This window comes from Piliocolobus tephrosceles, chromosome 4 (assembly GCF_002776525.5).
Source record: "Piliocolobus tephrosceles isolate RC106 chromosome 4, ASM277652v3, whole genome shotgun sequence".
NCBI lineage: Eukaryota > Metazoa > Chordata > Mammalia > Primates > Cercopithecidae > Piliocolobus > Piliocolobus tephrosceles.
Genome location: NC_045437.1, coordinates 57,557,827 through 57,580,614, shown reverse-complemented (window position 1 = coordinate 57,580,614; position 22,788 = coordinate 57,557,827). Strand labels below are relative to the sequence as shown.

The 22,788-nt window shown below is 43.2% G+C and overlaps 1 long non-coding RNA gene and 2 pseudogenes across 2 annotated transcripts in view; 1 reads left to right on the top strand and 2 right to left on the bottom strand.

The window, feature by feature from the left end:
* LOC116418766 overlaps nucleotides 1-22,788 on the bottom strand; it is a 47,127-nt gene that overhangs the window by 629 nt on the left and 23,710 nt on the right. Inside the window, exon 7 of the long non-coding RNA XR_004228908.1 lies at nucleotides 6,936-7,056. This is a non-coding gene — a long non-coding RNA (uncharacterized LOC116418766). The remainder of the gene's footprint in view (nucleotides 1-6,935; nucleotides 7,057-22,788) is intronic.
* On the bottom strand, nucleotides 349-443 carry LOC111541690 (annotated as a pseudogene).
* On the top strand, nucleotides 3,837-6,083 carry LOC111541599 (annotated as a pseudogene). Its single transcript, XR_002731316.3, has one exon. The product of XR_002731316.3 is annotated as a polyadenylate-binding protein 1 pseudogene (transcript).

Genomic DNA, 22,788 nt, shown 5'->3' with positions numbered 1-22,788 from the left:
TCATGCAGATGAGTTAACGGAACCCAGAGGAAACTCGCCCAAAGTTACACAGTTAGCAGTTGGTGGAGCCAGGACTAGATGCTGGGTCTTGACTGTCAGTCCAGTATTCTGTCTACTAGATCATTCTGTCTTTCAGATCATTCTAATCTGAGGACAGGTAGACAGGAAGATCATTCCTGACCAGGAGCATGATGCTTAGACCTAAAAGGGACTCTGTTCTGTATCTAAGTCGACCCCCTTCCTCCTAAATATTCAGTGGATGTATCTAACTAAGAAAATGCAAACTATAGGACTGTATACCTATAAATGTTATCCCTGGAAAGAAAAGTAACATTTGGTAAATGTACAAAAAATATGGAAAAAATTTGCATGTTATCCTTGTGCAGGGGCTATGCTAATCTTCTCTGTACTGTTCCAATTTGAGTCTATGTGCTGTTAAGCAGTCTCCAGAATATTTTAAAATGAATCTACTACAATAAAAAAGATCAAAGGGTGTCACATAGTAAGCACTGTTTTGTAAAACGTTTGTATAAGTTGCATACATGTGTATATGTGTGAATCAGGATGTAAAGTTTCCTTCTGACTGTGAGTTGTGCCAGCAAATGTTGGGAGCCACTGGTATGGTGGAAAGAGCCTTGGAAGTGGGTTCAAATACTTACTTCCAGTCTCTGCTCTGCCAGCAACTACCTGTGTGAGTGCGGCCAAGTAAGTTATCCCCTCAGGCCCTCCATTTCCTTATTTTTCAAATGAGTAGGTTGGACTAGATTATTTTTGAGTTCCATTCCTCTCAGATTCTATCAGTCTGGGGGTTCTTTCATGGCATCACTGAAACACAGAAGCCTTCTAAATGGGGAAGATGGGTAGAAAGAGGGGACAGGCTCAGAACAGCAAGCAGGAGCCAGGTACAGCCACGTGACTTTGCCGAAAGCAGTTGCTGCCAGTGCTCATACTCACTGCCTGTTATCATATTAGTGGCACCCCTAGATCCTGCTGTCATGAGGGTGTGAATGATGACCACGGTTAAATCCAAATTGGAGCCTGTGGATGGCAGTGGAGGTGAGGACTGCCAAACGCATGCACCTGGTCCCAGGCTTGGCACTGCGAGGGCTCAGAAGCAGTTCTTAATGATAAGCATGATAAATACTCAAAGTGGAAAGCAAAGGAAAGGCAACTTGAATAGAACAAGTTGAAATTTAGGAGCCGTATTCCCTCTACAATCTAAGTGGCCCTGGAGTAATAAAGACCTTCTTTGGAAAAAAAAATAAGGGAGGTGAGCAATTTCAGCAGATATGCAATGTGAAATTCCTACTGTAACTCCTCTTCTGTTGTAGACTAGCATTTAGTTTTCTGTAAAGAGCAGGGACCTGTTCTCACGTTTCACTCATTTGATGGGTAAGATGCAAAGCTAATTTCATGGTGGTGAAACACCCAAGAGCTTGCTTTCCGTTAATGTAGAAGACATCTTTGACATTAACACATAGGAGATTATATACATATATACACACATACACATGAGAGCTGATAAATGCATTTAATGCATAAATTATTTATTGGTCTTGGGACGGTATACAACATGACAAGAAATGAGATATATCTGTGTGATATGCTTGCACATGTAGAAATTGAAGGAGTATTTTTTTTCCTCAGGTAGAAACATAATTCCAGAAAACATTCTGCCTTTGAAGAACAAAAGTACAAAGATGTTCCAACAGTTGAATGTTACAGTTTTACAAAATTGCTTATTATTCATTGCATTTGGAAACAGGGCATGGAGAAGAAAATCATCTTTCTCAGCCTAAATCTCTTTAGCATGCTCCAATTTCATGTCACCGGCTAGGTAAGATTTAATAAGATGTGTCTGTTGGCCTGCACAAAACCTGGCTGACAAGAGTCTTGTGTGTCATGATGCAGATCAAAAGTGGGCTTGGTTGTTTTTCAGCACTGTGTATTTTTAAAGAAATAAATTAATAATTTAAGGCCTTTTAGAACTTGTGGAGGGCACCAGACTGACAGCTTGGGGCTGGGGCCTGTCTACTGTCCAGAAGCATCATGGGTGCAAGTCTGGAAATGTCTCCAGCCCACAGGAGAGCCTTCCCCAGTCTTCCTTCCACGAGACCCAAGAGAAAATGTAGCATGGTGGTTGGGTCCCAGCATGACCTGGGGTGTGCAGGAGGCACTGCTGGACGAAGTGGGGAGAAAACGCGCTTGTCAGCCCCTCCTTTTGGGTAGGTGGCTGGGGAGATTTAAGAGGTGAGTACCTTTCTGGTCATGACCCATCACTACTGGAACTAACTAAACCCAGGAGCCTCATGTAGGAAGTTGGTGTGGCCACTTCTTCAGTTACTCTATCTACTTTCAAACTACAAAAACAAAAAAAATCCAAAACCAAAACAAAAAAATAACTCAGTATGAAGTCTCAACAGAAAAAAAGAAAAACTCCACAGTCTGTGCTAACCAAGTGGCTGTTATTTTTGGCTGTGGCTGGGCTGGTGAGATGCTCTTTGGCCGTCTGTCACTGTGCACAGCAGTCTGACTGGAATTTTAGTGAACCAGGAAAGGGATGGCTATATTTGGCCTCTGGAAGGGAAGTTGCTGAGATGGAGACCGTGCTTTGGGTCATAGGATTTGAGCCAGCAGGAGGGGAAGCAACTTGCCCCATTTCCCATTTTCAGCTGAGGAAGCAGGTGGGACAACACAGCCGAAACCTTTGTCAGGAAGAGGTCTCAAGGTGAACACACCACACTGTTCCCAGGGGAACTTGTTCCAGCCCAAGGAGACCGGCCTTGGCCTAACTGGCCAGGTGAGCGTGGGCTTAGTTACAGTGCCTGTGAAGCAGGATTATTACCTCTGTTGGTCTTCATTTAGCCCTTGGCACTGGATCTAGGCCTTCTCCTGGTATTGTATTCATGGAAGCATCTAGGACTTGTTTACTAGTTACTATTCATGTGCCCCTATGTTTGCTCCTGGAATGTCAGCATTTTGATTTACTTTTAGGACCCACAGAGCTTCTACATACAAGGACATTTAAAAATTTTTAAAAATCAGACATTGGACTAGGTTGCCTTCCCCATTTAGGCTCTAGGTTATGTGTGTGTATATATATATATATATGCACACACACACACACACACACATATACATACACTATATATGTACACATATGTACACACACACACACATATAACCTAGAGCTTAAATGGGGAAGGCAACCTATATGTATTATGTATACACACATAACCTAGAGCTTAAACGAGAAGGCAACCTATATAATAAATTATTAAGCCCCTTCTCTCTGGCAGTTAGTGCTGAGAGTGCGGAGTGTGTGCTCCGGCCTTGGAACACACATTTATTATTAAAAAATGCAAAAAAAATCTTAAAAAATCTTTTAAAAAACCCCCCAAAAATTTACAAAAAATCCACGTTTCCCCCGCCGGAGACTTTTATTTTTTTTTCTTCCTCTTTCTTTTTGTTTTTCTTTTCTTTTTTTTTTTTTTAAATTATACTTTAAGTTCTAGGGTACATGTGCATAACGTGCAGGTTTGTTACATATGTATACTTGTGCCATGTTGGTGTGCTGCACCCATCAACTCGTCAGCACCCATCAATTCATCATTTGGTGAAGCAGCCGAGACCGACCCACCCGCCCGCGGCCCCGCAGCGGCTCCAAGAAGGAACCAAGAGACGGAGGCCTTCCCGCTGCCCGGACTCACACCGCCACCCTCCTTCCCCGCCAAGCCCGCAGCCAGAGGCAGTAGATGACCGCGTTCTGCGGCTGTTGAGTAGTTTTCAATTCCCGCTGATTTTTGTCCCTCTGCGCTTGCTCCCGCTCCCCTTCCCCCGGCTCCGGCCCCCAGCTCTGGCACTGGCTCTCCACCTCTCACGGAAAGGTCGCGGCCTGTGGCCCTGCGGGCAGCCGTGCGGAGATGAACCCCAGCGCCCCCAGCTACCCCATGGCCTCGCTCTAAGTGGGGGACCTCCACCCCGACGTGACCCAGGCGATGCTCTACGAGAAGTTCAGCCCGGCTGGGCCCATCCTCTCCATCTGGGTCTGCAGGGACATGATCACCCGCGGCTCCTTGGGCTACGGGTATGTGAACTTCCAGCAGCTGGCGGACGCCGAGCGTGCTTTGGACACCGTGAATTTTGATGTTATAAAGGGCAAACCAGTACGCATCATGTGGTCTCAGCGTGATCCATCACTTTGCAAAAGTGGAGTAGGCAACATATTCATTAAAAATCTGGACAAATCCATTGATAATAAAGCACTGTATGATACATTTTCTGCTTTTGGTAACATCCTTTCGTGTAAGGTGGTTTGTGATGAAAATGGTTCCAAGGGCTATGGATTTGTACACTTTGAGACGCAAGAAGCAGCTGAATGAGCTATTGAAAAAATGAATGGAATGCTCCTAAATGATCGCAAAGTATTTGCTGGACGATTTAGGTCTGGTAAAGAACGAGAAGCTGAACTCGGAGCTAGGGCAAAAGAATTCACCAATGTTTACATCAAGAATTTTGGAGAAGACATGGATGATGAGCGCCTTAAGGATCTCTTTGGCAAGTTTGGGCCTGCCTTAAGTGTGAAAGTTATGACTGATGAAAGTGGAAAATCCAAAGGATTTGGATTTGTAAGCTTTGAAAGGCATGAAGATGCACAGAAAGCTGTGGATGAGATGAATGGAAAGGAGCTCAATGGAAAACAAATTTACGTTGGTGGAGCTCAGAAAAAGGTGAAACGGCAGACGGAACTTAAACGCAAATTTGAACAGATGAAGCAAGATAGGATCACCAGATACCAGGGTGTTAATCTTTATGTGAAAAATCTTGATGATGGTATTGATGATGAAAGTCTCCGGAAAGAGTTTTCTCCATTTGGTACAATCACTAGTGCAAAGGTTATGATGGAGGGTGGTCACAGCAAAGGGTTTGGTTTTGTATGTTTCTCCTCCCCAGAAGAAGCCACTAAAGCAGTTACAGAAATGAACGGTAGAATTGTGGACACAAAGCCATTGTATGTAGCTTTAGCTCAGCGCAAAGAAGAGCACCAGGCTCACCTCACTAACCAGTGTATGCAGAGAATGGCAAGTGTACGAGCTGTGCCCAACCCTGTAATCAACCCTTACCAGCCAGCACCTCCTTCAGGTTACTTCATGGCAGCTATCCCACAGACTGAGAACCGTGCTGCATACTATCCTCCTAGCCAAATTGCTCAACTAAGACCAAGTCCTCCCTGGACTGCTCAGGGTGCCAGACCTCATCCATTCCAAAATATGCCCGGTGCTATCCGCCCAGCTGCTCCTACACCACCATTTAGTACTATGAGACCAGCTTCTTCACAGGTTCCACGAGTCATGTCAACACAGCGTGTTGCTAACACATCAACACAGACAGTGGGTCCACGTCCTGCAGCTGCAGCTGCTGCAGCTACTCCTGCTGTCCGCACCGTTCCACAGTATAAATATGCTGCAGGAGTTCGCAATCCTCAGCAACATCTTAATGCACAGCCACAAGTTACAATGCAACAGCCTGCTGTTCATGTACAAGGTCAGGAACCTTTGACTGCTTCCATGTTGGCATCTGCCCCTCCTCAAGAGCAAAAGCAAATGTTGGGTGAACGGCTGTTTCCTCTTATTCAAGCCATGCACCCTACTCTTGCCGGTAAAATCACTGGCATGTTGTTGGAGATTGATAATTCAGAACTTCTTCATATGCTCGAGTCTCCTGAGTCACTCCGTTCTAAGGTTGATGAAGCTGTAGCTGTACTACAAGCCCACCAAGCTAAAGAGGCTGCCCAGAAAGCAGTTAACAGTGCCACTGGTGTTCCAACTGTTTACAATTGATCAGGGACCACGAAAAGAAACTTGTGCTTCACCGAAGAAAAATATCTAAACATCGAAAAACTTGAATATTATGGGGAAAAAAAAATTGCAAAATATAAAACAGATAAAAAAAGGAAAGGAAACTTTGAACCTTATGTACCGAGCAAATGCCAGGTCTAGCAAGCATAATGCTAGTCCTAGATTACTTATTGATTTAAAAACAAAACAAAACAAAAAACACAAAAAAATAGTAAAATATAAAAACAAATTAATGTTTTATAGACCCTGGGAAAAAGAATTTTCAGCAAAGTACACAAATTTAAAGCATTCCTTTCTTTAATTTTGTAATTCTTTAATTGATAACTGAGCAAGGAAACGTAATTTGGATTATAAAATTCTTGCTTTAATAAAAATTCCTTAAACAGTGAAAAAAAATAAATTATTAAATCTTCAATTATATTATAAAAAGAATGACATTCGAGTTATGATAGAAAAACAAGATTATTGTTTATAGAGATATCACTAAAATATGCATTTTGTAAGGCTCATTGATTTATTTCCAATTCGAGAAGCAACATAGACATACAAAATGGTTCATTAGATATTCATTATACCTCCTTGGCTGCTTTTATTAGAAGTACCCATGGTGCCAATGGCAAGGTTGATATTTTCAGGGGTGGAATCAATGCTTGAAACTCATCAATATCTTATAAGCAGTTTTGGTTTAAGGTATTTTGATGATTTCATTGAAATGTTTTACCCCATTAAAAAGCTATAACTTAAACTGTGGTGCAGGGCGGGTGCACATTAGATGATAAATGGCTTTGTGTAAGAGATTTCAGATTTGTCAAATCTGCATTAAAGAACTATATTTGAAATTGGTTGGAAGGTTGGGTGAATTCTCTAGGTAAAAATGACATTTGTTTTATGGATCCCTCCGAAAGAATTTCCCAAGAGTTTTCATTTGAATAAATCACATCTAAGTTCAGCACTCCAGAAACAGCTAGAAAGGGAGAGTTGCCTTTGCTTTTCTGCTTCCTCTTTTCTGGGAAAAGAGTCAATTTCCTCATCTGTAAAGGGAGTGAGACTAGATAACTTGGAGGTCAAAGTACTTACAGCCTTTCACTTATTAATTCATTCACTTAATGCTTATTTACTGACCAGGGGTGGGCATGTTCTGGCACTAAAGGAACAGCAACATACAAAACCTAGTCCTTGTTCTGGTGGAGGTGACATCCTACAAGGAGAAAGACAATAAACAGATGAGATAATTTCATGAATAATGTATTGCAATGAAGGCAGGAAAGAATATTGTGTTTAGAAGTTGTGGGTGGGTGGTGCCTGCAACCTTCTCTGAGAAAGAGTCATTTCAGCTGAAGAGAAGCCAGGAGTGAACATCTAGAGGAAGAGTATTCCAGAGAGAGTAACAGCCAGGGTAAGAGGCAATGCAATAGCATGCTAGGGGAAGAGAAGTGTCCAGGTCTTCCCTTCTTGGGTCTTCCTCCCCTGCCTCTGCTGCAATGGTGAATACTCTGCTGTAAGGAAGTGACTGAGGCCAAGGTGGCTGCAGAAGGAGTACAGAAGGGAGAGAAATCAGAGGATGGGGAACACTGGGGTCAGAGGTGGATAGATCTGTTACAATAGACTAGGCTGCACTGCAATGCTGAGTAAGCACCCCATCTCAGTGGCTTAACCAAGCACATGTTTCTTTCTTGCTCATGTTGTGGTCTGATGCCAGTCTGATGCTCCTTTCTGAGTAGGGATACAGATTCTTGCTGTCATGTGTCTCCACCATCGCAGGGTCCTTTATTTTCAGTCTCACAAATTGGAAGGGGAGAATGAGTGGAATATTGTGTTGAATGTTTTAGAGGCCAGCCCTGACTAGAATCCAGTGACATGACTCTAATCTAACTGGTGAGCATTGAGTCAGTTTTTGCCAAAAGAGAAAAAGGCATAAAAGAAGGGGTTCTACTGCTCTCCCCAAATACTTGAAGACTTGCACTGCACATGTACCATCTTGGCCAGGAGTGCTGGTGAAGGGGTTCAGATGGGGAGGTAATGTCCTCACAGTGATGACTTCTCATCATCTCCATTAGACAGTACACGGAGAAGAAAGACTGGGGAAAAGGTCACCATTTCAGCCCTTGAAGGGAGCTCAGGAAGATGAGCCTCTCACTTTAAGCTCAAACCAAGTTATTTTGCTACTTGTTCTGAATCTGGAGGAAGAGCCAGGTTTGATGCGAGAGGCTCCTAACTCCTATTGCCTGGCATTCAAGACTTCCTTCCATCTGTCTTTAGCTCATGTTCTATCCAACATTGCTTCTCACATCTCAGAACATCTGCTCTAGCCAGGCCAGACTTCTCCAGCCTTCCCATCCAATAGAGAATGAACTTCATTCTCCTGTGTTCTCATCATTCTTCTCTTGCAGTGCCTGGTTCCTCCTCTCCACTCAAATCTTATGAGTCCTTCTTATCTTTGTGGAAGTTCGCTGCCTTGGGGGGCCTCAGCTCTGGGGGATCATATGCATTATTCCTATGTACCACTGGTGGAATAGGCTGGCTCAAGGGGGTACAGTCACAAAGAGGCTGTACATTTCTCCTACCCGGCTTCGGATATGCTCAGGCAGGTCCCTACTTCCTGTGCTTTGGCGACATCTCTTGCAGATGCCTTGACTTTCTGGATTGCTTCCAACTACTAGAAAAGCCTCAATTCTGATAATGAGATTTCTTTTCAGTGTTAAAGGTCCAGTTCAGCTTAATGTCAAACTTCAATCTCACCTGCAAATCAAAGTTAGTGATATCAGCTGAAGCTCAAGTTCATGCAGTTGGGAAGGAGGGGTTGATTGGCAATTTTATTCTGTCTCTACCTCATCTCTCTTCTGGCTCTTCCAGGATCCAGGCTGGTATTGGTGAGATTAGAGGAAGAGGGACAGAAAAATATCTCACATCAAGATTCTCTCTTGGCTGTGGTTGAGAGGCCCTGCAATGCCTTTCATTCTGGCAGGGTTCTTTCATGAGGCACATTTTTGGCAACCCAGAGGAAACTCCTCCCACTCATCACATAACCTTCAACCACTTCCCCCCCTTACTACGCTCCAGCCACACTGGCCTTCTTTCCATTCTCAATTCTGGGAAGTTCCTTTCAGCCTCAGAACCTTGGCATTTTTATTCTCCCTGTCTGGAGCCTGCTGTCCCTCTCTTTTCTAAGTAGCCCCTAGTGATTTTTAAAATCTCAGCTCAAGTGTCAAGTCTTCAGAACACCCTAACATAAACTCTTACAAGGGCAGGCCCTAGTTGTGCACTCTCCCAGCCCCTGTAATGAAGACATTAATTGTATAAACAGCTGTTTAGCATCTCTCTTTCCCACGTGAACGTGAGTTCCAAGAAGGCTTGATAAATTGGTTTATTAGGCTGTTTTTACATTGCTGTAAAGAAATACCCAAGGCTGGGTAATTTGTAAAGAAAAGAAGTTTAATTGGCTCACAATTCTGCCGGCTGTACAAGCATGGCTGCAACATCTGTCTCTGGTGAGGCTTCAGGAAGCTTACAATCCTGGTGGAAGGCAACGAGGAGCCAGCATGTCACATGGTGAGAGCAGAAACAAGAGAGAAAAAAGGGGGAGGTCCCAGAGTTTTAAACAACCAGGTCCCTCATGAACTAACTTGAGTGAGAACTCACTTGTCCCCAAAGGGATGGTGCTAAACTATTAATGAGAGATCTGCCCTCATGATCCAATCACCTCCCCCCAGGCCCAACCTGTAACACTGGGAATCACATTTCAACATGAGATTTGGAGTGGACAAACATCCAAACCATATCAATAGGCATTTTTAGAAAGACAGAACAAATGAATGTTCATAATAAGTAAATGAGCACCTCGACATGCCAAACAGATAGTAGGCACTTAATAATTATTTGTGGAACTGACATGAAATTGAAGGCAGGAGCCATGTCTGTTAATTTCTGGATTCGTGATATGACTTAGTTCAATACATACCTGTTGCCCAGTGTTTTGAATAACCTCATCGGAATTAACACAAATAATGGAGAATTGGCTGCAACATGGTTCTGACCTGCACCTTATGGATGTTCCTCAATGTCAGCAGAAGAATTACTTTTATCTTTACAAAGAACTATGTCAGCCAAGACAGGATGCTTGCATTTAATCAGCTGACTTTATATTCTGTAGTCTGAGAGGAGCATGATTGCAGGAAGGGACATGGATAATGTAACCATAGATCCAAAGAATGACAATTTCTAAATAATTTGTCCCTTTGTTCTCTTTAGTGCACTTGTGCTTCTATTAGCCCAACCAATCCAATTCTTGGTTCCCCAAACAGGGTCACCATATGTACCTTCAACCTGACTTGTATGAAGACTTGTTTTATTAGTCACAATTAGTTGCAGGTGCAAAGACTGGGGGCACAACTAACTGTGTCTGGAATCACCTCCTCACATATGCAATTAAACACTTGCACACTCAGAATTAGGTTCAAGTGGCTAATTGCACCCGGAAGTAGGTAATTGCAGGTGCAATTAGCTACAAGTGCAATTTTTCACCCGAGACTAATTGCTCCCAAAGTAAGGAGAGAGGGATTGGAAATTCAGCACCGAATGTATGTGTGGTTATTGCAACCACCTGTGATTTTAATAGTCGCTGCCCCCCCCACCCCGACTTATAGTGTGGTGGCCTCCCTTTGGTCTTTTTGAATAGCTAAATTGCTTAACTCCTTCTGTATATTTGTTCTACAGCATTCTCTTTCCAGCTGGGTATTCTTTTCCTTACTTAGACTCTCTTTCTTCAGAATTTATTTATTTTGTTCTGTAATCCCTGGCTCTTTAAAGACCATATATTCCTCCATTGTTTAACTGTATCTAAAACTTCTCAGAATCTAAGTAAATAATGGTCAACAACTTGAACAGCTTAGTAGATGGTAACCGTCAAGTAGCTCTTGAACACTGTTCCTTGAGGAATATCATTTAAACATAACAGATGTAAAGCTCTTTTTCCCATCCCTGGTGACGAGGAGATGGATCACTCGATCAAAGCACCCAGAAACCTGTCTTCACTAGCAGGTTTAATTTTTTCCTACTAACTTTTCTCTTGTATCAGTAAAAGTCCAATCAGGAGAGCACCATCTTTTTTTTTTATTATTTTATTTTATTTTATTTTTTAGATGGATACTTGCTTTGTCACCCAGGTTGGAGCACAGTGGCACGATCTTGGCTCACTGCAACCTCCGCCTTCTGAGTTCAAGCAATTATCCTGCCTCAGCCTCCCAAGTAGCTGGGATTACAGGCACCCACCATCATGCTCAGCTAAATTTTTGGATTTTTAGTAGAGACAGGGTTTCACCATGTTGGCCAGGCTGGTTTTGAAATCCTGATCTCAAGTAATCCATCCACCTCATCCTCCCAAAGTGCTAGGATTACAGGCGTGAACCACCACGCCCAGCCAGTTTTTTAATTTTTTAATGACTACAAAATGAAAGCATAATTAGAAAAAAATTCAATGAATTTAATTTAAATTGAATACACTTAAAATAACCAAGGAAACCAGAACTGTTAATACTACTACAGAAAATCTTTTGATCATGTAAACATTATTTAAGTAAGCTGTTGATCACCATAGTTATTTTAACAGAGATAATTTAATAAAGGGGATTATTAGGTTAGTATTAGGACTGAAAAGGCAAAAAAGGAAGCCTGAGGTATCTCAGTGATAGTAACTGCAGGGAGCAGCTACCACTCCAAGGGCTGAGGAAACAAAGCAAGAGACTGGAGTTAATAGAACCTAGATGCTTAGGGGAAGGGCCCAGCAAAGCTGAAACACAGGCCTCTGGTGGAGAGTTTTCCCAGGCTGGTGTGGAACCTCAGCAGCTTGAGGAGGGATCACATAGAGTTGGGACTCAGAGCTCTTAAGAGGGGACACTGTCCAACTGGTTTTGTACCCTTGGAATTTGGAGAAGAGACCCAGCAGAGCTGGGACCCACAATGTTGAGTGGGGCTTCCTCCCAGGTGGTCCTGAACTGTGAGCAACCCACCAAACACTGCAGCGCTATTTATAAAACAGAAAAAAAATGCCTGCAGGATGTGCCCTGAGAGTGGGGCTGGTAGTCTTCTGTTGGATCCAACCAGGACGAAGCATGTTTTGATATGAGCAGGTAAAAAAGGGGCATGAACTTAGTGAATCAGAGCCTTTGCAGGTGTGTGAGTTTATGTGTCTTCTTTTCTCTGCATTCGGCATTTTCCTTTGCATGATTTTATTCTCATTGTGTCATGCTGAAAATACGTGCATGTGTGAGAGAGACAGAGAGAGAGAGAAAAAGAATATCATAGTGAGTGCAAGCCAGTGGTGGTCATAAGATGGTGATCTTAGCAGGTGTGCACAGCTGGCTCTGCCCAGCGATCTGCAGCAGATTTCATTTCCTCATAGCTCACCTGGCTGGTTAATCTCCTTTTGCCCTTTCCTGCTGTGAGAATTCATGGCCAGCCTGAAGCCAACCTCCTGACTTCTGTGGAGTGCTGACTCCTCCACTTCTCTGCTTAGTCACTCTGAGGTGGAACAGGATCCCACTTGCTAAGCTAGTGGCTGCCTCTGCTGAATGCCAATCTGAAGGGGCGATCAACCCCTTTGAACTCCCTCTGGCTATTGAGTCTGCCATTGTTCAGACCCTGCAGTGTGCATGGACCGGTGACAAAGCCCGGGTGAGGAAGCAAGAGATGACAACCGGAGGGGAACAGGGGAGGGCAGGAAGGCCTTTGACTTGGCCTGGACACCTGGCGACGCTTTATGGCCCCAGACAGACTCTCCTGCTCCAAGATCCAGCCCAGGGGCTGTGAAGGTCACTCGGCGCTCGCTGCCCATGGGAAGGAAGTGTTTCCTTGGGCAGCAGAGCCAGGCTCCTTAATGACTGCTTCAGCTGAACATTTCTACTTGGAAAGGAGAGCAAATGTTCCTTTGCCCTTGCCACCCTGCTTAGTTGCAACTTAGGCCTCTCAAGAAGGAACATAAATATTAGGGAAGTCAGGTCACCTACCAATGGTTTGGGCTAAGAAAAACATTTTTTTCTTCTCAGGAAAGTGAATAAAACCACATGATGGAAAATGTTGGAAATAGAGGAAAGAGAACAACAGCTTTAAAAAATCTGAGTAACCTGTACTAGTCACTAACAGCATTTGAAGGTGCTTTTACCCACTCCTCTCCTGTGCAAATAGGTCATTCATTCATTCTCTAAGTGTTAGTTGAGTGTCTACCATTGCTACTTGCTGGAGATAGGACCCTGAACAAAATAGATCAAAAGTCTAGCTCCTAGGGAGTGTCTATCCTTGGTAGGGGGAGTGGGGCACATCTTGCATATTCAGTTTCTTATCCTGTTGTCATTTGTCAGTTGATCTTAGGAGCACTTCCCATGTCATTGCGTCATCTTCATACCCATTATTCTGATGATTGCTTGCTTTTCCAAGTGAATGGATCAGACTCCACTTAACTACCTCACTGCTGTCCAGTGGTTTCCCATTTGCACAGTTTTAAATAATGCCGTGGTTAGTATATTTGTGTAGGCGGATTAAAAAACCCATTTGCACAGTTTTAAATAATGCTGTGGTTAGTATATTTGTGTAGGCAGAATAAAATATATATACATATATATTTATTATACTTTAAGTTCTAGGGTACATGTGTACAACGTGCAGGTTTGTTAAATATGTATACATGTGCCATGTTTGTGTGCTGCACTCAATAACTCGTCATTTACATTAGGTATATCTCCTAATGCTATCCCTCCCCCAACCCCCCTACAATAGGATCTGGTGTGTGATACTCCCCTTCCTGTGTCCAAGTGATCTCATTTTTTAGTTCCCACCTATAAGTGAGAACATGCGGTATTTGGTATTCTGTTCTTGTGATAGTTTGCTAAGAATGATGGTTTCCAGCTGCAACCATGTCCCTACAAAGGGCACGAATTCATCCTTTTTTATGGCTGCATAGTATTCCATGGTGTATATGAGCCACATTTTCTTAATCCAGTCCATCACTGATGGACATTTGGGTTGATTCCAAGTCTTTGCTATTGTGAATAGTGCCGCAATAAACATAGGTGTGCTTGTGTCTTTATAGCAGCATGACTTATAATCCTTTGGGTATATTCTCAGTAATAGGTATTTTCTAGTTCTAGATCCTTGAGGAATTGGTATTTCTAGTTCTAGATCCTTGAGGAATTGCCACACTGTTTTCCACAATGGTTGAACTAGTTTACAGTTCCACCAACAGTATAAAAGTGTTCCTATTTCTCCACATCCTCTCCAGCACCTGTTGTTTCCTGATTTTTTTAATGATTGCCATTCTAACTGGTGTGAGATGGTATCTCATTGTGGTTTTGATTTGCATTTCTCTGATGGCCAGTGATGATGAGCATTTTTTCATGTGTCTATTGGCTGTATGAATGTCTTCTTTTGAGAAGTGTCTGTTAATATCCTTTGTCCACTTTTTGATGGGGTTGTTTGTTTTTTTCTTGTAAATTTGTTTGAGTTCTTTGTAGGTTCTGGATATTAACCCTTTGTCAGATGAGTAGATTGCAAAAATTTTCTCCCATTCTGTAGGTTGCCTGTTCACTCTGATGGTAGTTTCTTTTGCTGTGCAGAAGTTCTTTAGTTTAATTAGATCCCATTTGTCAATTTTGGCTTTTGTTGCCATTGCTTTTGGTGTTTTAGACATGAAGTCTTTGCCCATGCCTATGTCCTGAATAGTATTACCTAGGTTTTCTTCTAGGGTTTTTATGGTTTTAGGTCTAACATTTAAGTCTCTAATCCATCTTGAATTAATTTTCTTATAAGGAGTAAGGAAAGGATCCAGTTTCAGCTTTCTACTTATGGCTAGCCAATTTTCCCAGCACCATTTATTAAATAGGGAATCCTTTCCCCATTTCTTGTTTTTCTCAGGTTTGTCAAAGATCAGATGGCTGTAGATGTATTATTTCTGAGAGCTCTCTACTGTTCCATTGGTCTATATCTCTGTTTTGGTACCAGTACCATGCTGTTTCGGTTACTGTAGCCTTGTAGTATAGTTTGAAGTCAGGTAGTGTGATGCCTCCAGCTTTGTTCTTTTGGCTTAGGATTGTCTTGGCAATGTGGGCTCTTTTTTGGTTCCATATGAACTTTAAAGCAGTTTTTTCCAATTCTGTGAAGAAAGTCATTGGTAGCTTGATGGGGATGGCATTGAATCTATAATTTACTTTGGGCAGTATGGCCATTTTCACGATATTGATTCTTCCTATCCATGAGCATGGTATGTTCTTCCATTTGTTTGGGTCCTCTTTTATTTCACTGAGCAGTGGTTTATAGTTCTCCTTGAAGAGGTCCTTTGCATCCCTTGTAAGTTGGATTTCTAGGTATTTTATTCTCTTTGAAGCTATTGTGAATGGGAGTTCATTCATGATTTGGCTCTCTGTCTGTTACTGGTGTATAAGAATGCTTGTGATTTTTGCACATTGATTTTGTATCCTGAGACTTTGCTGAAGTTGCTTATCAGCTTAAGGAGATTTTGGGCTGAGACAATGAGATGATGGGGTTTTCTAAATATACAATCATGTCATCTGCAAACAGGGACAATCTGACTTTTTCTTTTCCTAACTGCATAGCCTTTATTTCTTTCTCTTGCCTGATTGCCCTAGCCAGAACTTCCAACACCGTGTTGAATAGGAGTGGTGAGAGAGGGTATCCCTGTCTTGTGCCAGTTTTCAAAGGGAATGCTTCCAGTTTTTGCCCATTCAGTATGATATTGGCTGTGGGTTTGTTGTAAATAGCTCTTATTATTTTGACATACGTTCCATCAATACCGAATTTATTGAGCGTTTTTAGTATGAAGGGCTGTTGAATTTTGTCAAAGACCTTTTCTGCATCTATTGAGATAATCATGTGGTTTTTGTCTTTGGTTCTGTTTATATGTTGGATTATGTTTATTGATTTGCGAATGTTGAACCAGCCTTGCATCCCAGGGATGAAGCCCACTTGATCATGGTGGATAAGCTTTTTGATGTGCTGCTGGATTCAATTTGCCAGTATTTTATTGAGGATTTTTGCATCGATGTTCATCAGGGATGTTGGTCTAAAATTCTCTTTTTTTGTTGTATCTCTGCCAGGCTTTGGTATCAGGATGATGTTGGCCTCGTAAAATGAGTTAGGAAGGATTCTCTCTTTTTCTATTGATTGGAATAGTTTCAGAAGGAATGGTACCAACTCCTCCTTGTACCTCTGGTAGAATTCAGCTGTGAATCCATCTGGTCCCGGACTTTTTTTGGTTGGTAGGCTATTAATAATTGCCTCAATTTCAGAGCCTGCTATTGGTCTATTCAGGGATTCAGCTTCTTCCTGGTTTAATCTTGGGAGAGTGTAAGTGTCCAGGAAATTATCCTTTTCTTCTAGGTTTTCTAGTTGATTTGCGTAGAGGTGTTTATAGTATTCTCTGATGGTAGTTTGTATTTCTGTGGGGTCCGTGGTGATATCCCCTTTATCATTTTTTATTGCATCTATTTGATTCTTCTCTCTTTTATTCGTTATTAGTCTTGCTAGCGGTCTATCAATTTTGTTGATCTTTTCAAAAAAATCAGCTCCTGGATTCATTGATTTTTTGGAGGGTATTTTGTGTCTCCATCTCCTTCAGTTCTGCTCTGATCTTAGTTATTTCTTGCCTTCTGCTAGCTTTTGAATGTGTTTGCTCTTGCTTCTCTAGTTCTTTTCATTGTGATGTTAGGGTGTCAAATTTAGATCTTTCCTGTTTTCTCTTGTGGGCATTTAGTGCTATAAATTTCCCTCTACACACTGCTTTAAATGTGTCCCAGAGGTTCTGGTATGTTGTATATTTGTTCTCATTGGTTTCAAAGAACATCTTTATTTCTACCTTCATTTTGTTAGGTAGTCATTCAGGAGCAGGTTGTTCAGTTTCTATGTAGTTGAGCAGTTTTGATTGAGTTTCTTAGTTCTGAGTTCTAGTTTGATTGCACTGTGGTGTGAGAGACAGTTTGTTATAATTTCTGTTCTTTTGCATTTGCTGAGGAATGCTTTACTTCCAACTATGTGGTCAGTTTTGGAATAAGTGCGATGTGGTGCTGAGAAGAATGTATATTCTGTTGATTTGGGGTGGAGAGTTCTTTAAATGTCTATTAGGTCCACTTGGTGCAGAGTTGAGTTCAATCCCTGGATATCTTTGTTAACTTTCTGTCTCATTGATCTGTCTAATGTTGACAGTGGGGTGTTAAAGTCTCCCATTATTATTGTATGGGAGTCTACGTCTCTTTGTAAGTCTCTAAGGACTTGCTTTATGAATCTGGGTGCTCCTGTATTGGGTGCATATATATTTAGGATCGTTAGCTCTTCCTGATTAATTGATCCCTTTACCATTATGTAATGGCCTTCTTTGTCTCTTTTGATCTTTGATGGTTTAAAGTCTGTTTTATCAGAGACTAGGGTTGCAACCCCTGCTTTTTTTGTTTTCCATTTGCTTGGTAGATCTTCCTCCATCCCTTTATTTTGAGCCTATGTGTGTCTCTGCATGTGAGTTGGGTCTCCTGAATACAGCAAACTGATGGGTCTTGACTCTTTATCCAATTTGCCAGTCTGTGTCTTTTAATTGGACCATTTAGTCCATTTACATTTAAGGTTAATATTGTTATGTGTGAACTTGATCCTGTCATTATGATATTATCTGGTTATTTTGCTTGCTAGTTGATGCACTTTCTTCCTAGCCTCGATGGTCTCTACATTTTGACATGTTTTTGCAATGGCTGGTACCTGTTGTTCCTTTCCATGTTTAGTGCTTCCTTTAGGATCTCTTGTAGGGCAGGCCTGGTGGTGACAAAATCTCTAAGCATTTGCTTGTCTGTAAAGGATTTTATTTCACTTTCACTTATGAAACTTAGTTTGGCTGGATATGAAATTCTGGGTTGAAAATTCTTTTCTTTAAGAATGTTGAATATTGGCCCCCACTCTCTTCTGGCTTGGAGAGTTTCTGCTGAGAGATCTGCTGTTAGTCTGATGGGCTTCCCTTTGTGTGTAACCCGACCTTTCTCTCTGGCTGCCCTTAACATTTTTTCCTTCATTTCAACTTTGGTGCATGTGACAATTATGTGTCTTGGAGTGGCTCTTCTCAAGGAGTATCTTCATGGTGTTCTCTGTATTTCCTGAATTTGAATGTTGGCCTGCCTTACTAGGCTGGGGAAGTTCTCCTGGATGATATCCTGCAGACTGTTTTCCAACTTGGTTCCCTTTCCCCCGTCACTTTCAGGCACCTCAATCAGATGTAGATTTGGTCTTTTCACATAATCCCATATTTCTTGGAGGCTTTATTCATTTCTTTTTACTCTTTTTTCTCTAGACTTCTCTTCTCACTTCATTTCATTCATTTGATCTTGAATCACTGATACTCTTTCTTCCAGTTGATCGAGTCGGTTACTGAATCTTGTGCATTTGTCATGTAGTTCTCGTGTTTTGGTTTTCATCTCTATCAGTTCATTTAAGGTCTTCTCTGCATTGATTATTCTAGTTATCCATTCATCCATTCTTTTTTTTTTTTTTTATACTTTAAGTTCTAGGGTACATATGCATAACGTGCAGGTTTGTTACATATGTATACCTGTGCCATGTTGGTGTGCTGCACCCATCAACTCGTCAGCACCCATCAATTCATCATTTATATCAAGTATAACTCCCCAATGCAATCCCTCCCCCCTCCCCATGATAGGCCCCAGTGTGTGATGTTCCCCTTCCCGAGTCCAAGTGAACTAATTGTTCAGTTCCCACCTATGAGTGAGAACATGCGGTGTTTGGTTTTCTCTTCTTTGAGCTGGGTACGTACTTCCTCCTTTAGCTCTGAGAAGTTTGATTGACTGAAACCTTCTCTCAACACTTCAAAGGCATTCTCCATCCAGCTTTGTTCTGTTGCTGGCAGTGAGCTGCGTTCCTTTGGAGGGGGAGATGCACTCTGATTTTTTGAATATCCAGCTTTTCTGCCCTGCTTTTCCCCATCTTTGTGGTTTTATCTGCCTTTGGTCTTTGATAATGGTGATGTACTGATGGGGTTTTGGTGTGGGTGTCCTTTCTGTTTGTTAGTTTTCCTTCTAACAGTCAGGACCCTCAGCTGTAGGTCTGTTGGAGATTGCTTGAGGTCCACTCCAGACCCTGTTTGCCTGGGTATCAGCAGCAGAGGCTATAGAAGATAGAATATTGCTGAACAGCGAGTGTTGCTGTCTGATTCTCACTCTGGAAGCTTCTTCTCAGGGGTGTACCCCACCGTGTGAGGTGTGAGGTGTTGGTCTGCACCTAGTGGAGGACGTCTCCTAGTTAGGCTACTCAGGGGTCAGGGACCCACTTGAGCAGGCAGTCTGTCCATTCTCAGCTCTCAACCTCCATGCTGGGAGATCCACTGCTCTCTTCAAAGCTGTCAGACAGGGTCATTTATCTCTGCTGAGGTTTCTGCTGCTTTTTGTTTATCTATGCCCTGTCCCCAGAGGAGGAGTCTACAGAGGCAGGCCCACCTCCTTGAGCTGTGGTGGGCTCCACCCAATTCGAGCTTCCCTGTAGCTTTGTTTCCCTACTTAAGCCTCAGCACTGGCAGGCACCCCTCCCCCAACCTCGCTGCTGCCTTGCAGTTAGATCTCAGACTGCTGTGCTAGCAATGAGGGAGGCTCCATGGGTGTGGAACCCTCTGGGCCAGGTGTGGGATATAATCTCCCGGTGTGCCGTTTGCTAAGATCCTTGGTTAAGCGCAGTATTGGGGGGGAGTTACCTGATTTTCCAGGTGTTGTGTGTCTCAATTTCCTTTGACTAGGAAAAGGAATTCCCTTCCCCCTTGCGCTTCCCAGGTGAGGTGATGCCTTGCCCTGCTTCAGCTCTTGCTGGTCTGGCTGCACCCGCGGACCAGCGCCAACTGTCCGATAGGCCCCAGTGAGATGAACCTGGTACCTCAGTTGACAATGCAGAAATCGCCTGTCTTCTGTGTTGCTCACGCTGGGAGCTGGAGGCTGGAGCTGTTCCTATTTGGCCATCTTGGGTGTGCCTCCCCCCAAAAATATATATTTTGGGGATAATTTCCTCTTTGGCTATATCTTACACAGTATCAGGTAGGACTCTTGGTTACAAACAACAGACCTCAAATGTGGTTAGCTTAAGCAGGAAGGGAATTTACTGGAAGGCTATCTATCCAGTAGCCTATGGAATTGTCAGAAGGCTGGAGAACCAAGCTCAGAAAAGCATCAGGAATGAGGGTCAGGGGGCAAAAGTACAGTGCAGATCCACACCCCGTACAGTCCCTGAGACCTGCTGCAGGTCCCTCCTCACTGCCTCCTACTCTCCTCTCAGCTCTTCTAGCTTTCCAAGGAGAAATCTCTGTCCTCCTGAAGCCTCTCTCTCTTGCGTCCTGGAATCTTGAGTTCAGGGTGGAGCACTGGTGGCCGGGTGAAGGTCAACAGCCTGCTGTTCTGTTTCTAGGGAGTGACAGGAGGTGTCCTTCCTGGCTCTCCAGACGGGAAGTGGCTTCTGCCAGAGAGGGGTGTAAACACCTCTCTGCAGTGCTAGTAGGGACCAGGTATTCTCAGGACCTCCAGCAGCCTGGGGGATTCAGCCTCCAGGACTGGAAAAAGGAGGGTGACATTCACATAAATGATTGTTTTTTGATAGGTAAGAAAACTGGGGCTTAAAAAGGATATGTGACTTACAGCAGACTACATTGCCAGCAAACCTGGGCTGTGAGGACTTGAGTCCAGGTCTTCTGAAACACCCGAGGGTTAGTTGGACAAGTATTACTTCCCTCCTCTGGGCTGGCGGCCTATAAGGGGTGCCTGGAGCAATCCTCTTGCTGGGACAAAAGCCCTTTCAACAAAGGGGCCTTTGTAACAAGCCTTTCTTTATTTGGCCAGCAGGCTGTTCTCTGGAGTAATTAAAGCCTGTAGTCCTTAGATATAAGGCTGGCTAACACTGCTTGACAGGAAAACAACAATATGAGTTTGGGTGCCAATGCTAGATTGGAAATGCATGTCTTCCTGCTCCCAGACACCTAGGCATGAACCACATGGCTAGATGGCCCTGCCCCTCCTCCTTGGCCACTCTGCATAGAGGACAGCACCCACTGGTCCTACAGGATGGGGACTAGTGGCACTCTCCTGGGCAGTGCCAGGCAAGTAGGCTGGCATGCAGCTTTACTGCTGTGGCCGCGTCTCTGGGACCTGCTGGTGGACATCTGGCTTACTGCTGCTCAGAGGAGAAAGGTCACAGCCTTCCACGGGTCCTTGGATATCGGGTGCTGCCCACCTGCACCTTGTCCACAGTGTCCCCCCTGGGGTGGGGAGGTGCTGCTTTCCTTTGTCTAAGGAGGTGTTTTCCCCTGCACTCCCTTGGAGTCTCAGGATACAGCATTACAATTGGCTTCTGTGTTTAGTCATCTTCTGTGAGACTGTCCCCTTATGCTAAACACCCCTCAACTAGAGGAGAAAAGACAAGCTTGACTCTACCCAGAACTAGGAAGTTAACCGTTTATGAGAGTTGTACTGCTGGGGACCATGAAGGACACCGGAAATAAACTCTGTCTCTGCTCTCAGAGAACTTCAGATGTCTCTCAGTGCAGCCACTACTTGGAGGGGAAAAGAGAGAAACTTCTCTCTTTAAAGACAGTGCCCTGGGTCAGGGCCTTCACAGGCTGAGAGCTCTGTCCCCTGAAGACACCCAAGGTGCAGCTCATCTGCCAGTGAACCAAGACATTCCACGTATAGGTTAAAGTGGAATTTCTGCATTGGCAGAGTTCACATTCATAAATTCAACAACTTGTGTGTGCCCTCAAGGGCCCGTGGCAGGAGACGAGGTTTAATTGTGCTGAAGCACACATTTCCCTCACATGAGGTGGGTGAGTCACTTCACTACTGAGAACTGCGTACCAGGGTTTCAGCAGTTTTGGGCTCTTGGTTCCTCATCACCAAAGGCAATTTGTGAGGATCTTTATGTTTCAGCAGTGAGAATCTGGGGAGTCATGAGCAGCTCAGGCTGGGTCTCCTGTTACGCGGGAAGTATCTGGTGGGGATGGTGCTGGGGTCTGGGAATCCCCCCTCCCCACGCCACTTCCCCTCAAGCCCACAATCCTCTGGAGCCCTCAGGCTTAGGATCAGGCTCTTTCAGGCTCACCCCACCTATCAACCAGGGGCGGGTACACCCGCCCTCAAGATGCACACAGCTGCATTGCCTGCAGAGAATTTAAAACCAATAATAAAATCAACTATGAGTCAGTTTGCTTTTTATTATCCCCATGCCAGTAATTCTAAACAATGTCAGTGATAAAATAATCCTCCCACAAATCTTTTGTTTGTCCACTTCCTAAACAATTGCTGTGGTGACTATTGAATTTTAGCTCTATACATTCATATACATCTGTGTGCATGTGTATACATATATTCCCATATATATATGCACATACATATATATGCTTCAAATTAGCACAGTTAATTACTTATTCTTTTACTAATATTATATTCTATGTGAAAGTAACTTAGGAGAACTTCCATTAAGAAAGAATAGTTCTATATCTCTGTTTTGGTACCAGTACCATGCTGTTTTGGTTACTGTAGCCTTGTAGTATAGTTTGAAGTCAGGTAGCGTGACGCCTCCGGCTTTGTAGACCAATGGAACAGAACGGAGCCTTCAGAAATAATGCCACACATCTACAACCATCTGATCTTTGACAAACCTGAGAAAAACAAGAAATGGGGAAAGGATTCCCTATTTAATAAATGGTGCTGGGAAAATTGGCTAGCCATAAGTAGAAAGCTGAAACTGGATCCTTTCCTTACTCCTTATACAAAGATTAATTCAAGATGGATTAGAGACTTAAATGTTAGACCTAATACCATAAAAACCCTAGAAGAAAATCTAGGTAGTACCATTCAGGACATAGGCATGGGCAAGGACTTCATGTCTAAAACACCAAAAGCAA